This window comes from Chlorocebus sabaeus, chromosome 1 (genome assembly GCF_047675955.1).
Source record: "Chlorocebus sabaeus isolate Y175 chromosome 1, mChlSab1.0.hap1, whole genome shotgun sequence".
NCBI classification, from domain to species: Eukaryota; Metazoa; Chordata; class Mammalia; order Primates; family Cercopithecidae; genus Chlorocebus; species Chlorocebus sabaeus.
The window spans coordinates 6,906,586-6,921,329 of NC_132904.1; the positions used below are offsets into that span (position 1 = coordinate 6,906,586).

The 14,744-nt window shown below is 46.0% G+C and overlaps 1 protein-coding gene across 7 annotated transcripts in view; it reads right to left on the bottom strand.

The window, feature by feature from the left end:
- The window catches only part of RAD9A (RAD9 checkpoint clamp component A), an 80,759-nt gene that overhangs the window by 62,464 nt on the left and 3,551 nt on the right, over nt 1-14,744 (bottom strand). For all 7 annotated transcript variants that reach the window (XM_073012487.1, XM_007967928.3, XM_073012434.1 and 4 more), the window contains exon 2: nt 14,436-14,499. The gene's annotated coding sequence lies outside the window, so the exon portion shown is untranslated. The remainder of the gene's footprint in view (nt 1-14,435; nt 14,500-14,744) is intronic.

The window sequence follows — 14,744 nt, forward strand, 5'->3', positions numbered from 1 at the left end:
ATTTATTTAGAGACGGAGTCTCACTCTGTTGCCCAGGCTGGAGTGCAGTGGTGCAATCTTGGCTCACTGCAACCTCTGACTCCCAGGTTCAAGCGATTCTCCTGCCTCAACCTCCCAAGTAGCTGGGATTACAGGCTCACTGCAACCTCTGCCTCCCAGGTTCAAGCAATTATCCTGCCTCAGCTTCCTGAGTCGCTGGGATTACAGGTGCCCACCACCATGCCTGGCTAATTTCTTTGTATATTTAGTAGAGATGGGGTTTCACCATGTTGGCCAGGCTGGTTTTGAACTCCTGACCTCAAGTGAGCTGCCTGCCTCGGCCTCCCGAAGTGCTGAGATTATAGGTGTGAGTCACTGCACCGGCCTTTTTTTGTATTTTTACTAGACACAGGGTTTCACCATGTTGGCAAGGGTGGTCTCAAACTCCTGGCCTCAAGTGAGCCACTTGCCTCAACCTTCCAAATTGCTGGGATTACAGCCACTGCACCCAGCTGATTTTTCATATTTTTTTGTAGAGATGGTTTTTATTTTTATTTTATTTTTATTTTTTATTTTTTGAGATAGAGTCTCGCTCTGTGGCCCAGGCTGGATGGAGTGCAGTGGCACCATCTTGGGTCACTGCAACCTCTGCCTTCCGGGTTCCAGCGATTCTCCTGCCTCAGCCTCCCAAGGAGCTGGGATTACAGGTGTGTGTCACCATGCCTGGCTAATTTTTGTATTTTTAGTAGAGATGGGGTTTCACCACGTTGGCCAGGCTGGTCTCAAACTCCTGACCTCAGGTGATCTGCCCACCTCAGCCTCCCAAAGTGCTGGGATTACAGGCACGAGCCACTGTGCTCAGCCGGAGATGGAGTTTTGAGGAAAGATCTTTTGAGCCTGGGAGCCCAGGAGGTTGAAGTGCAGTGAGCCGAGATCGAGATCGCACCACTACACTCTGGCCTGGGTGAGACTGAAACCTTGTCTCAAAAAAAGAAAAGAAATAAAAATTGTAAGAGTAAGTATATTTGCTATTAAGTGGAAATGGATCATCATAAAGGTCTTTATCCTCGTTGCCTTCATGTTGAGTAGGCTAAGGAAGAGGAATGGTTGGTCTTGCTATCTCAGGGGCAGCAGAGGCAAAAGAGGTGGAAGGGGAGGCGGGAGAGGCAGGCACACTCTGGTGTAACTTTACGGAAATACATTGTAACTTCTGTCTGACATTTTTGCTTTTTCATTTCTCTAAAAATGTTTCTTTTTTTTTTCTTTTTTTTTTTTTTTTTTGAGACGGAGTCTTGCTCTGTGCCCCAGGCTGGAGTGCAGTGGCGCGATCTCGGCTCACTGCAAGATCCGCCTCCCGGGTTTACGCCATTCTCCTGCTTCAGCCTCCCGAGTAGCTGGGACTACAGGCGCCCGCCACCACACCCGGCTAATTTTCTTGTATTTTTAGTAGAGACAGGGTTTCACTATGTTAGCCAGGATGGTCTCGATCTTCTGACCTCGTGATCCGCCCGCCTCGGCCTCCCAAAGTGCTGGGATTACAGGCTTGAGCCACCGCGCCCAGCTAAAAATGTTTCTATATAGCAGCAGTCCCAACCTTCTGGGCACCATGGACTGGCTTTATGGAAGACCTTTTTCCCATAGATGGGGTTAAGGGGGTGGTTTCGGGATGATTCAAGCACTTTATATTTATTGTGTGCTTTATTTCTATTATTATTACATTGTAACACACAATGAAATGATTATACAGCTCACCGTAAAGTGGAATCAGTAGGAGCCCTGAGCTTGTTTTCTTGCACCTAGATGGTCCTTTCTGGGGTGAGAAAAGACAGTGACAGATCACCAGGCATGAGATTCTCATAAGGAGTTGGCAACTCAGATCCCTCACACACACAGTTCACAATGGGGTTTGCTCTCCTATGATCTGACAAGAGGTGGTGCTTACATGGGAATGCAAGTGATGGGGAACAGCTGTGGATACAGATGAAGCTTGTGTTTGCCTGCTCACCCGTCACTCACCTCCTGCTGTATGGCCTGGTGTCGGTGGCCTGGGGGTTGGGGACCCCTGCTATATGGTATTAATCCTTCTTCCACTGTTTGACTGAGTTTCAGTGCCTGCATCGCAGAAGGGTCCATGTCATAAAAGATGTCAAAAGTGGTCTTGAATAATCAGAACCCTTCTCCTAGACTGTCTAATGTTAATTGTTTTCTGCCACTGCTGCTTCTACATCTTCTTCTTCATCTGGCACAGGTTCAGAAGCACTCATCCCTATCATGTCATCTTCTGTTAATTTGTCTTGGGTGGTATCTATTAAACTCTTTGATTCCCCTGAGATCCATATCAAACCCTTCACCCCATCTTTTTTGCCATATCCACAATCTTTTTCTTTTTTTTTTTTTTTTTTTTTTTTTTTTTTTTTTGAGACGGAGTCTTGCTCTGTAGCCCGGACTGGAGTGCAGTGGCCGGATCTCAGCTCACTGCAAGCTCCGCCTCCCGGGTTCACGCCATTCTCCTGCCTCAGCCTCCGGAGCAGCTGGGACTACAGGCGCCCGCCACCTCGCCCGGCTAGTTTTTTGTATTTTTAGTAGAGACGGGGTTTCACCGTGTTAGCCAGGATGGTCTCGATCTCCTGACCTCGTGATCCACCCGTCTCGGCCTCCCTAAGTGCTGGGATTACAGGCTTGAGCCACCGCGCCCGGCCCACAATCTTTTTCATGATTTCCTTGCTTGGCTTTATCATCAATCCTGTGAAATCACGCATAACATCTGGATGCAGTATTCTCCAGTAGGAATTTATTGTTTCAGGCTTGATGGTTTTCATGGCTTTTTCCATAATAATGATGGCATCTTCAGTGGTATAATCCTTCCAGACTTCCACAATGTTCTATCAGGGTTCGCTTCCATAGAGTTGACAGTCCTTTCCATAGAGTACCATGTATATGTGTAATGAGTCTTTACGGTCCTTATGATCCCCTGATCTAGAGGCTGAATTAGAGACAGTGCGTTTGGAGACAAGTAGACCACTTTGACACCTTTGGTATTGAACTGATGGGGTTTAATGCCAAGGGCATTGTCCAATAACAAGAGAATTTTAAAAGGCAAAACCAGGCCAGGTGTAGTGGCTCTCCCCTGTAATCCCAGCACTTTAGGAGGCCGAGGCGGCCAGATCACTTGAGGTCAGGGGTCTGAGACCAGCCTGGCCAACGTGGTGAAACCCTGTCTCTACTAAAAATACAAAAATTAGCTGGGCATAGTGGTGTGTGCCTGTAATCCCAGTTACTTAGGAGGCTGAGGCAGGAAAATTGCTTGAACCCAGGAGGCGGAGGCTGCAGTGAGCTGAGATCACGCTACTGCATTCCAGCCTGGGTGACAGAGTGGGACTCCATCTCAAAAAACAACAAAAAAAGGCAATCCCCTTACTGACAAGGTACGTCCTGACTTCAGGGACAAAGTATCAATGAAATCAATCCAGAAAAAGGGTTCTCGTCCAGGTTTTCTTGTTGTACAACCAAAAAATTGGCAGCTGGTGTTTTTCTTTCCCTTCGGCTTGGGGGTTAGCAGATTTATAGATAAGGGCAGCCTTCATAATAAACCTGACTGCATTTGCACAAAACAGTAGAGTTGGTTTATCTTTTCTTTCCTTAAATCCTACTGCTCACTTCTCTTCCTTACTAATAGGGGTCTTTTGTGGTTTTCTGTTTTCTTCTGCATTAAAAACCTGTTCAGGCAGGTACTTTTCTCCTCTTTTCTTTCTTTTTTGAAACAAAGTTTCACTCCCATTGCCCAGGCTGGAGTACAGTGGCACAATCACAGCTCACTGTAGCCTCAACCTCCTGGACTCAGGTGATCTTCCCACCTCAGCCTCCTGAGTAGCTGGGACTACAGGCATTTGCCATCACGCCTGGTGATTTTTTTTTTTTCTTTTTTTTTGAGACCGAGTCTCGCTCTGTTGTCCAGGCTGGAGTGCAGTGGCACAATCTTAGCTCACTTAGCTCCGCCTCCCAGGTTCATGCCATTCTTCTGCCTCAGCCTCCCAAGTAGCTGGGACTATAGGCGCCCGCTACCACGCCCAGCTAATTTTTCGTATTTTCAGTAGAGATGGGGTTTCGCCATGTTGGCCAGGATGGTCTCCATCTCCTGACCTCGTGATCCGCCCACCTCGGTCTCCCAAAGTGCTGGGATTACAGGCGTGAGCCACCGCGACCGGCCTTTTTTTTTTTTTTTTTTTTTTTTTTTTTCTTTTTTTGTTTTTAGTAGAGATGGGGTTTCACCATATTGCTCAGGCTGGTCTTGAACTCCTGAACTCAAGCAATCCACCCACCTCGGCCTCCCAAAGTGCTGGGATTATAGGTGTGGGCCACTGCACTGGGCCTCAATTATTTTCTTATTGGCATCTCAGAACTCATCTTTTGTCTCTTGGTAGGTAAAAGCTGCTTTTCCTGTTATCTTGACTTTTTTTTTTTTCTTTTGAGGCAGAATCTCACTCTCATCAGTCAGGCTGGGGTGCGGTGGCACCAACACAGCTCACTGCAGCCTCGACCTCTGGGCTTAGGTGATTCTCCTACCTCAGCCTCCCAAGTAGCTGGGACTATAGGTGCATGCCACCATGCCTGACTAATTTTTAGTACTTTTAGCAGAAATGGCGTTTTGCCATGTTTCCCAGGCTAGTCTCAAACTTCTGGGCTCAAGCAGTCCTCCCATCTTGGCCCCCCAAAGTGCTAGGATTATAGGCATGAGTCACTGCACCCAGCCTCTCTTGACATTTTTAAAGCCAAACCTCTTTCTAAAACTATCAAACCATCCTTTGATGGCATTAAATTCTCTAGCGTTAGATCCCTCACCTTCCTTTTGCTTTGTCATGGAATGACTTCACTTTTTCTCAAATCACATTAGAGTCCACATGTACTCCTTTCTTATAGCAATCCTGCACCCACATAAAAGCTGCATTTTCAATATGACATAAAAAGGTATTTTGCAAAAAGTGCAAGATTTTCACACCTCCTGGTATAGCTTCACCGATTTCCTCTTTTTCTTTTTTTTTTTTTTTACAATAGTCCTTACACTGGATTCATCTATCTTGAAATAGTGGACAACCACAGGTACAGACCTCAATCTGTGGAACATATCAAGCAACTCAGATTTTTCTTGAAATGTCATATCTTTTCTCTGCTTCCTGGAGTGCTCCCAGCATTAATAGTGGCACTTCACATGGGTCCTATGCCGAAATTCAAGGTGCTATTGCACGAGACAATGAAAACTCCATGAGAACCGCAAGAGATCACCTTTTTACTGCAATAGGCAAGTTACTAGAGGGCAAACTGCTCATGCAGAGATTAGTGTCACAGCATTTTAAGTGGATACTCGAAACAACTGAACTCAATGCAACAGCAACAGAAGGTGGTTATAAAATTATTACAGTAGTACAGTATGTACTAATTTTATGCAGTTATGATTTAATACGGCATCGAAAATTTTTTTTTTTTTTTGAGACAGGGTCTCCCTCTGTCACTCAGGCTGGAGTGCAGTGGCATGATCACGGGTCACTGCAATTTTGATGTGGGCTCAAGCGATTCTCTCACCTCAATCTCCCAAGTAACAGGGACTACAGGTGTGTACCACTATGCCCAGTTAATTTTTTCAACAATTTTTTTGTAAAGACAAGGTCTGGCTATGTTGCCCAGACTGTAGTGCAGTGGCATGATCACAGCTCACTGTAACCTCAAATTCCTGGGCTCAAGTGATCTTCCTGCCTCACCTTCCTGAGTAGCTAGGACAGTACGCACGTGCCTCAAGTGATCCTCCCATCTTGGCCTCCCAAAGTGCACTGATTACAGGTCTTGGCCACTTCATCCAGCCAATTTTAACTTCTTGTAATAGATTTATCTATATTTCATTGTAGTAAGTGATTAAACAGACTAGTATCTATATTTGGTGCATTCATGACATACTGAACTTTCTCTTAATTTTTCAATATTTCAGCCGGGCGCGGTGGCTCAAGCCTGTAATCCCAGCACTTTGGGAGGCCGAGACGGGCGGATCACGAGGTCAGGAGATCGAGACCATCCTGGCTAACACGGTGAAACCCAGTCTCTACTAAAAAAATACAAAAAACTAGCCGGGCATGGTGGCGGCGCCTGTAGTCCCAGCTACTCGGGAGGCTGAGGCAGGAGAATGGCATAAACCCGGGAGGCGGAGCTTGCAGTGAGCTGAGATCCGGCAAGTGCACTCCAGCCTGGGTGACAGAGCCAGACTCCGTTTCAAAAAAAAAAAAAAAAAAAAAAAAAAAATTTTCAATATTTCTAGGCTATGTGGTTGGTTTGTACATTTTTCAAATTGTTGCAAATTTCTAAAAAAAAATTCCAATGTATTTATTGAAAAAAACTGGCTGGGCATGATGGCTCATGCCTGTAATCCCAGCACTTTGGGAGGCCAAGGCAGGTGGATCACGAGGTCAGGAGTTCAAGACCAGCCTGGCCAAGATGGTGAAACCCCATCTTTACTAAAAATACAAAAAAATTAGCCAGGCGTGGTGGCAGATGCTTGTAATCCCAGCTACTCGGGAGGCTGGGGCAGAGAATTGCCTGAACCCGGGAGGCAGAGGTTGCAGTGAGCCAAGATCACACCACTGCACTCTAGACTGGGTGGCAAAGCAAGACTCTGTCAAAAAAAAAAAAAAGCAAGAAAGAAGGAAAAAGAAAGAAAGGAGAAAGGAAAGGAGAAAGGAAAGGAAAGGAAAAAGGAAAGGAAAGGAGAAAGGAAAGAGAGGAGAAAGGAGAGGAGAGGAGAAAGGAGAGGAGAGGGGAGGGGAGGGGAGAGGAGGGGAGGGGAGGGAACAAACAAACTTGTGTGGATCCAGGCAGTTGAAACCCATGCTGTTCAAGGGTCAACTGTATATTTATTTTAGATATTATATAGTTGGATCTTGATTTTTTTAAAGACAGTCTCACTCTGTCACCCAGGCTGCTGTCTTTTAGTTGGAGTGTTAAATTGGAGTGTTTATATTGAAAGTAGTTATTAATATGGCTGGGCATAGGTCTACATTAGTTTGCTGGAGTTGTACTGTGGTCTGAATGTGTCCCCAAAATTGATGTGTTGAAAGCTCAGTCCCTAACGCAATAATATTAGAAGGTGGGGCCTTTTTTTTTTTTTTTTTTTTTTTGAGATGGAGTCTTGCTCTGTCGCCCAGGCTGGAGTGCAGTGGCACGATCTCAGCTCCTTACAACCTCCATCTCCAGGTTAAAGCAATTCTCCTCCCTCAGCCTCCTGAGTAGCTGGGATTACAGGTATGCACCACTACGCTTGGCTAATTTTTGTATTTTTAGTACAGACAGGGTTTCACTAAGTTGGCCAGGCTGGACTTGAACTCCTGATCTCAGGTGTTCTGACTGCCTCGGCCTCCCGAAGTGTTAGGACTACAGGTGTGAAACACCATGCTCGGCCTAGAAGGTGGGGCCCTTTAAGATGTTTTTAGATCATGAAGACTCCGCCCTCATGAATGGATTAATATCACTATGAAGAGGGCTTGTGGGAGTGGGTTCACTCTCTCTTGCCCTTCTGCTTTTCTGCCGTGTGAAGACACAGAGTTCATTCTCTCTTGTTCTTCTGCCTTCTGCCATGTGAGGATGCAATCAGAAGACTTGGATGCTTTTGGAACTATGAGAGAATAAATTTCTGTTCTTTATAAATTATCTAGTCTCAGATATTCTGTTATAGCATCACACAACAGACTGACAGGTTGCCATAACAAAGAACCACAGATTGGGTAGCTTAAACAACAGAAATTTATTTTCTCACAGTTCTGGGGGTTAGAAGTCTGAGATCAAGGTGTTGAGACGGTTGATTCCTTTTGGGGGCCATGAGAAAAGGATCTGTTCTAGGTTCTGTTCTCTCCCCTCAGCTTATAGATGGCTGTCTCCACATCATCTTTCCTCTATATGTGTCTATGTCTGAATTTTCTCTTATGAGGACGCCAGTCATAGAGGAGTAGGGTCCACCCTAAGACCTCATTTTAACTTAAAACCTCTGTAGGCCAGGTGCGGTGGCTCAAGCCGATAATCCCAGTACTTGGGGGGCCGAGGCAGGTGGGTTATCTGGGGTCAGGAGTTCGAGACCAGCCTGGCCGACATGGCGAAACTCCATCTCTACTAAAAATACAAAATATCACCAGGTGTGGTGGTGTGTGCCTGTAGTCCCAGCTACTTGGGAGGTTGAGGCAGGAGAATCGCTTGAACCCAGGAGCCGGAGGGTGCAGCGAGCCAAGATCGTGCCATTGCACTCCAGCCTGGGTGATAGAGCGGGACTCCATCCAAAAAAAAAAAAAACACCTCTGTACAGATTCTATCTGTATGCCGAGTGGCTCATGCCTGTAATCCCAGCACTATGGAAGGCTGCGGGGGGGGGGGGGGGGGTGGCGGATCACGAGGTCATGAGTTCGAGACCAGCCTGGCCAACGCAATGAAACCCCGTCTTTACTAAAAATACAAAAATTAGCCAGGTGTAGTAGTCTGTGCCTGCAGCCCCAGCTACTCAGGAGGCTGAGGCAGGAGAATAGCTTGAACCCGGGAGGTGGAGGTTGCAGTGAGCCAAGACCATACCATTACACTCCAGCCTGGGTGACAGAGTGAGACTCCATCTCAAAAAAAAAAAAAATATTCTGGCCGGGCACAGTGGCTCACGCCTGTAATCCCAGCACTTTGGGAGGCTAAGTTGGGCGGATCATGAGGTCAGGAGATCGAGACCATCCTGGCTAACACTGTGAAACCCCGTCTCCACTAAAAAAACAAAAAAATTAGCCGGGCGTGGTGGCGGGTGCCTGTAATCCCAGTTACCCAGGAGGCTGAGGCAGGAGAATGGCATGAACCCAGGAGGTGGAGCTTGCAGTGAGCTGAGATCACGCCACTGCACTTAAGCCTGGGCGACAGAGCAAGAAACCGTCTCAAAAAAAAAAATTTCTATCTGTAAATATTAGGAGGATTACTTGAGCCCATGAGTTTGAGGCAGTAGTATGCTATGGCTGCGCCTGTGAATAGCCACTGCACTCCAGCCTGGGCAACATAGCAAGACTCTGTCTCTAAAATTAAATAAATAAATAATAAATATTACAAACACAATGAAATAAATAAATTAGGCAAGGATTATTAACACTAAGGCCAATGGCTGATAGATTGTGGGGGAACAGCATATTCACATGGTCTCAACTTACCACCCAACAAGTTATATATTTTTACATGTGGAAAAGAGCTCCCTCTCAATATAGAGATCAAGCAGATACCATCTTAACCGAGTAAATAAACTTAGTATCGACTGGGCACAGTGGCTCATGCCTGTAATCCTAACACTTTGGGAGCCCAAGGCAGGCAGATCACCTGAGGTTAGGGGTTCAAGACCAGCCTAGCCAACATGGCAAAACGCTGTCTCTACTAAAAATACAAAAATTAGCTGGGCATGGTGACACATGCCTGGAATCCCAGCTACTCGGGAGGCTGAAGCAGGAGAATCACTTGAACCCAGGAGGCAGACGTTGCAGTGAGCGGAAACCGTGCCACTGCACTCCAGCCTGGGTGACAGAGTGAAACTTTGCCTCAAAAGAAAAAATAAAAATAAAAAGTAAAATAAGCTCAGTATCATCAATAATGGGATAAGGCAACATTACATGACTAAAGTAATGCAACAAATAGGAAGAACATGTTATACAATATCCTTAGTATTCTTGTAGTATTATGTAGTATTCTTGCAAAAAGGCTTATTGTGAATCTAATTATAAAGAAACATTCAAAGAGACCCAAATTGAAGGATATCCTACAAGACAATTTGGATTCTTCAAAAATGTCAATGTCATGAAAAACAAAAAGACAGGAAGACCATTCTAAATTAAGAAAGAATCAAGAGACATGACAACCAAATACAATCAGTGATCCCTCATTCAATCCTGAATCAGATATTTTTTTAAAGCTGTAATGGAAAACATAGGGATATTTAGAGAAATGTAATTATGATCTGTAGTCTAGATAATAATATTGCATTTTTATTTCTTGGTCATTTTGTAAAACAGGTGGCAGTTTCTCAGAAAGTTAACGGAATTGCCATATTATCCAGCAATTCCACTCTTAGTATGTACCCTAAAGAATTGAAAGCAGTGACTCCAATACTAGTAAACCAATGTTCATGGCGGCATATTCACAACAGCCAAAGGCTAAAACATTCCAAATGTCTATCAGTAGATGAATGGATAAACAAAATGTGGTCTATCCATATAAGAGAATATTATTTATTCAGCCTTAAAAAAAGACTGAAATTCTGAACATGTGCTACAACATGGCTGAACCTTAAAAACAATATGCTAAGTGAAATAAGCCACATATCAAAGGACAAATAATGTGTGTCTCAACTTATATGAGGTAATTAAAAGAGGCAAATTCACAGACAGAAAGTAAAACTGAGGTTTACCGGGGGAATGGGGAGCTATCATTCAATAGGTACAGTTTCTGTTGGTGATGATGAAGAAGTTCTGGAAATGGATAGTGGTCACGGTTACACAACACTGTGAATGTACGTAATGCCACAACTATATACTTTAAAATAGCAAAATAGTAAATTTTATGTATATTTTACCACATTTTTATTTTTTGTTGGTTTTTAGAGACAGTGTCTCACTCTGTCATCTAGGCTGGAGTGCAGCAGTGCAATCATGGCTCACTGCAGCCTCTCAAACTCTTGGGCTCAAGCCATCCTCTTGTCTCAGTCCCCTGAGCAGTTGGGACTATAGGCACACACCAGTATGCCCAGTTAAATTTTTTTTTTTTTTTTTTGAGATGGAATCTCTCTCTGTCGCCCAGGCTGGAGTGCAGTGGCACGATCTCGGCTCACTGCAACCTCTGCCTCCCAGGTTCAAGCGATTCTCCTGCCTCAGCCTCCCAAGTAGCTGGGATTACAAGTGCTTGCCACCATGCCAGGCTAATTTTTGTATTTTTAGTAGAGACGGGGTTGCACCATGTTGGCCAGGCTGGTCTCAAACTCCTGACTTCATGATCCACCCACCTCGGCCTCCCAAAGTGCTGGGATTACAGGTGTGAGCCACTGCGCCTGGCATGCCCAGTTAATTTTTAACTTTTTTTTTTTTTTTTTTTTACAGATAGGGTCTCACTCTGTCGCTAAGGCTGGAGTGCAGTGGCAAGAACATTGCTCACTGTAGCCTCAGCCTCCTAGGCTCAAGTGCTCTTCCTGCCTTGGCCTCCCAAACTGCTGGGATTATAGGCATGAGCTACTATGCCTGGCCTAATAATCACATTATTATCTTTTTTTTTTTTTTTTTTTTTTTGAGACAGGGTCTCACTTTGTCACCCAGGCTGATTTTTAAATATTTTTGTAGAGATGGGAATCTCACTATGTTGTCCAGGCTAGTCTTGAATCCTGGCCTTAAGCGGTCCTCCCACCTTGGCCTCCCAAAGTGCTGGGATTACAGGCATGAGCCACCACACTCGGTCCCAGATTTTTTTTTTTTTAAGAAAAGACTGGCCAGGCGCAGTGGCTCATGCCTTTAATCCCAGCACTTTGGGAGGCCAGGGCAGGCAGATCACAAGGTCAAGAGATCGAGACCATCCTGGCCAACATGGTGAAACCCCATCTCCACTAAAAATACAAATATTAGCTGGGCATGGGGTTGCGCGCCTGTAGTCCCAGCTACTTGGGAGGCTGACGCAGGAGAATCGCTTGAACCCAGAAGGTGGAGGATGCAGTGAGCCAAAATCATACCACTACACTCCAGCCTGGTGACAGAGTGAGACTCAGTCTCAACAAAAAAAGAAAAAGAAAAGATTGTGGTTATGCAGGATGATGTCCTTATTATGAGGAGATACAGACCAAAATATTTAGGGGTAAAGTGTCATAATGCCCGCAACTTATTTTCAGTTGGTCCAGGATAAAAAGAGAGAGAAAAGAAAGAAACATGGCAATAACAACTGGCGAATCCAGGTGTAGGTTACATAGCTGTTCACTGTACTATTCTTTCAACTTCTCTGCACTGAAATTTTTCAAAATAAAAAGTGTTCAAAAAATATTTTTAAATGGAGAGATGAATGGTGGAAGGAACCCTCCCAGATAGAAAGATAAGCATGAGCAAAGGTGAAGAGGCAGAAAAAGTGTTTTTGAGAAACAGTTGGTAGTCTAGTGTGATGACAGTGAACAGTACATACTAGGATGTTCTGGGAGAGAAAGCCAGAAACGTAGGCTGGCATCAGATTGATAAAAGCCTTCAGCAAAAGAATAGAGAGTCGGCTGGGTGCGGTGGTTCACGCCTGTAATCCCAGCACTTTGGGAGGCCAAGGTGGGCGGATCACAAGGTCAGGAGTTTGAGACCAGCCTGGCCAACATGGTGAAACCCTATTTCTACTAAAAGTACAAAAATTAGCCAGGCACAGTGGCATGCGCCTATAATCCTAGCTACTTGGGAGGCTAAGACAGGAGAATCACTTGAACCCGGGAGATAGAAGTTGCAGTGAGCTGAAATCACGCCACTGCACTCCAGCCTGGATGACAGAGCAATAATCCGTCTCAAAAAAAAAAAAAAAAATAGTTCAAGTCTTCTTTCCCTAACCTCCTCTCTTATCTGAGTCCTTTTTCCTTTTGAAGAGGAGAAGAATCAGAGGTATCTGCACAGAAGCACAAGTCCTGCAGCATGCAGGCCAGGATGGGCACCCGTAGGAAGCTCAAGTGCAGATAGGCCAGGCAAGCATATGTGCCACTGCTGCTTGCACTACCTAGAGGGAGGAGAGGAGGGAAAGAGGGAAGAGAGAAATGAACAGGGCTGAGGTGGAGGGTGAGGGTGAAGCTGCAGCAGGATGGTGGGGTGGGCAAGTAGGGACCACCTGCGGATCGTGCTGCGTACAGGCCTTGCTCCACACAGCGCCACCCATCACAGGGATATTCGGGAATAGGGGCGGGGGGATCTCTGCTTATCAGCTCAGGCATCCCATTAACCCCAAAATGATTCCATTGGTTGCCTCCAAGCCACATACTCTAGGCCCCATGGCACTCAGCCTCCCTCCCAATTTCCCATTTCTGTGTTGAAAATAAGAGCTTCAGGTTGGCAGGAGTGAGGACATTCTGAGAAGGCAGAGTTCAGCCTGGCATAGGAACATTTGGGATGATCAGATCTCAGACGGCAGATAGAGCTGGAGGAGGCATCTAGCTGAGCCACCAGGGAGGGTGGAGGGTGTGAAAAAGGTCTCTCGAGGGCCATCAGAGGATGGGAGTCAGTCCGCCAAACCAAGAGAGGAGCTGCACAGCAGTGTGCGCTGCCTGGGGAGACAGGCTGCTGCTGTTCTGGGCAAAGCAGGCCAGCTCCAAGCCTTCTCAGGCCATATGAAGATAAATTATGTAGGATGCATATAACCAGCTCCCTCTCCCCAGGGGCATCCTCCTTTACCCAAACCTGTCTCCCACCTCCGCCTCCATGGCTCCGGCTTGAGTTATGCCAGCAGGTGGGACCCTGCTTTAGCCTTTAGCGTGAGCCTTTACCTTCCCTGCCACACTCACCTTCCACCTTTACCTCTATGGCTCATTGAGCTGCTCTGCCAGGGGTGCCAATGAGATGGGGTCGCATAGGGTGTAGCATTACTATCCAGGCCAATCCCATCAGGCAAACTTTTGCTAACTTCTTTCCCCACCCAGCGGGGGAACAGTTTTCCTATTCCTGGTTCTCTAACCCAGATATAGAATCCCCTAAAGTCTCACAGCTACCCAGGGTGCCTACCTGGGAGAGGGTGCACCTGGCAGAGTCAAGGGGAAGAGCACAAGTTCTCTGATGGGACCTGCTGCCCTAAGAACAAGTCAGCATGTACTGAGGGCATGAGAGAGAGAAACTCAGATCAAACGTGTCCAGTGACACGGAGAAGCTGTGCTGGGATAGGACACTGAGGAAAATGGGCAGGAAATTCTAGCTGAAATGGGAAAAAAGGAGAGTCTTGGTCTAGTTTCAGGTTAACCTAGGACCGTGTTCTCACTAGCAGACAGATGGCACCCTGTCAGTGATTATGGAGGCGGTGGAAAAATCACTGCTCTCAGTGGTATCATTTAGTTCTTTGACCTACAACCTAAGAAATCAGATCCCTCACGTGGAAAAGTGAAAGTCACAATACAAGACCTTACAGCTGTTGAGATTAAATGAGATCACATGTAAGTGCCAGTGCTTAGTAAATTGTATAGGACCATAACGCCCTTGAAGTAGGCAGACAGAGGCCTCCATGGCAGGCACTGGGCTGTCATAACCTCTTATCAAGTACCAGGCCTGGAGCTACTCAGGCTTCACATGGCACTTAGCTATAAGGAAATCCTGATACACCCTGTAGGCCCTTACCTGTGGCCCGTGGAGCGGGAGTAAAGTGGGAAAGAAGGATGAAAAGGAAGAACCATTCTCTGGAGAGGGAGCACGGGTTGCCAGAAGGATGGTATAAAGGCTCACCTTGAGTTGCATCTCCAGGAGAAGGAGCATTTGTGGTCCCCAGATGTCCTCCAACATCCCGTATCTAGGGACAAAAAAGACAGTCAGTTGTGCTCTATCCCCTGTCTGGTTGCATCTGCTTAATCTCTCCCCAGCTTCCTTTTTCTGAGGATGACTCCACCTTCTGAGCAACAGAAGATTCCAGTGGGAATCTAGACCTTGGATGAATTAAACAGGACTTGGGAGGATTTGCCCTGTCCTCAGGCCATTCTCCTTTCAATCTTTTCTACTTTTGCTATCCCAGCTCCTGAGGTCGTTCTCCCCTCCACA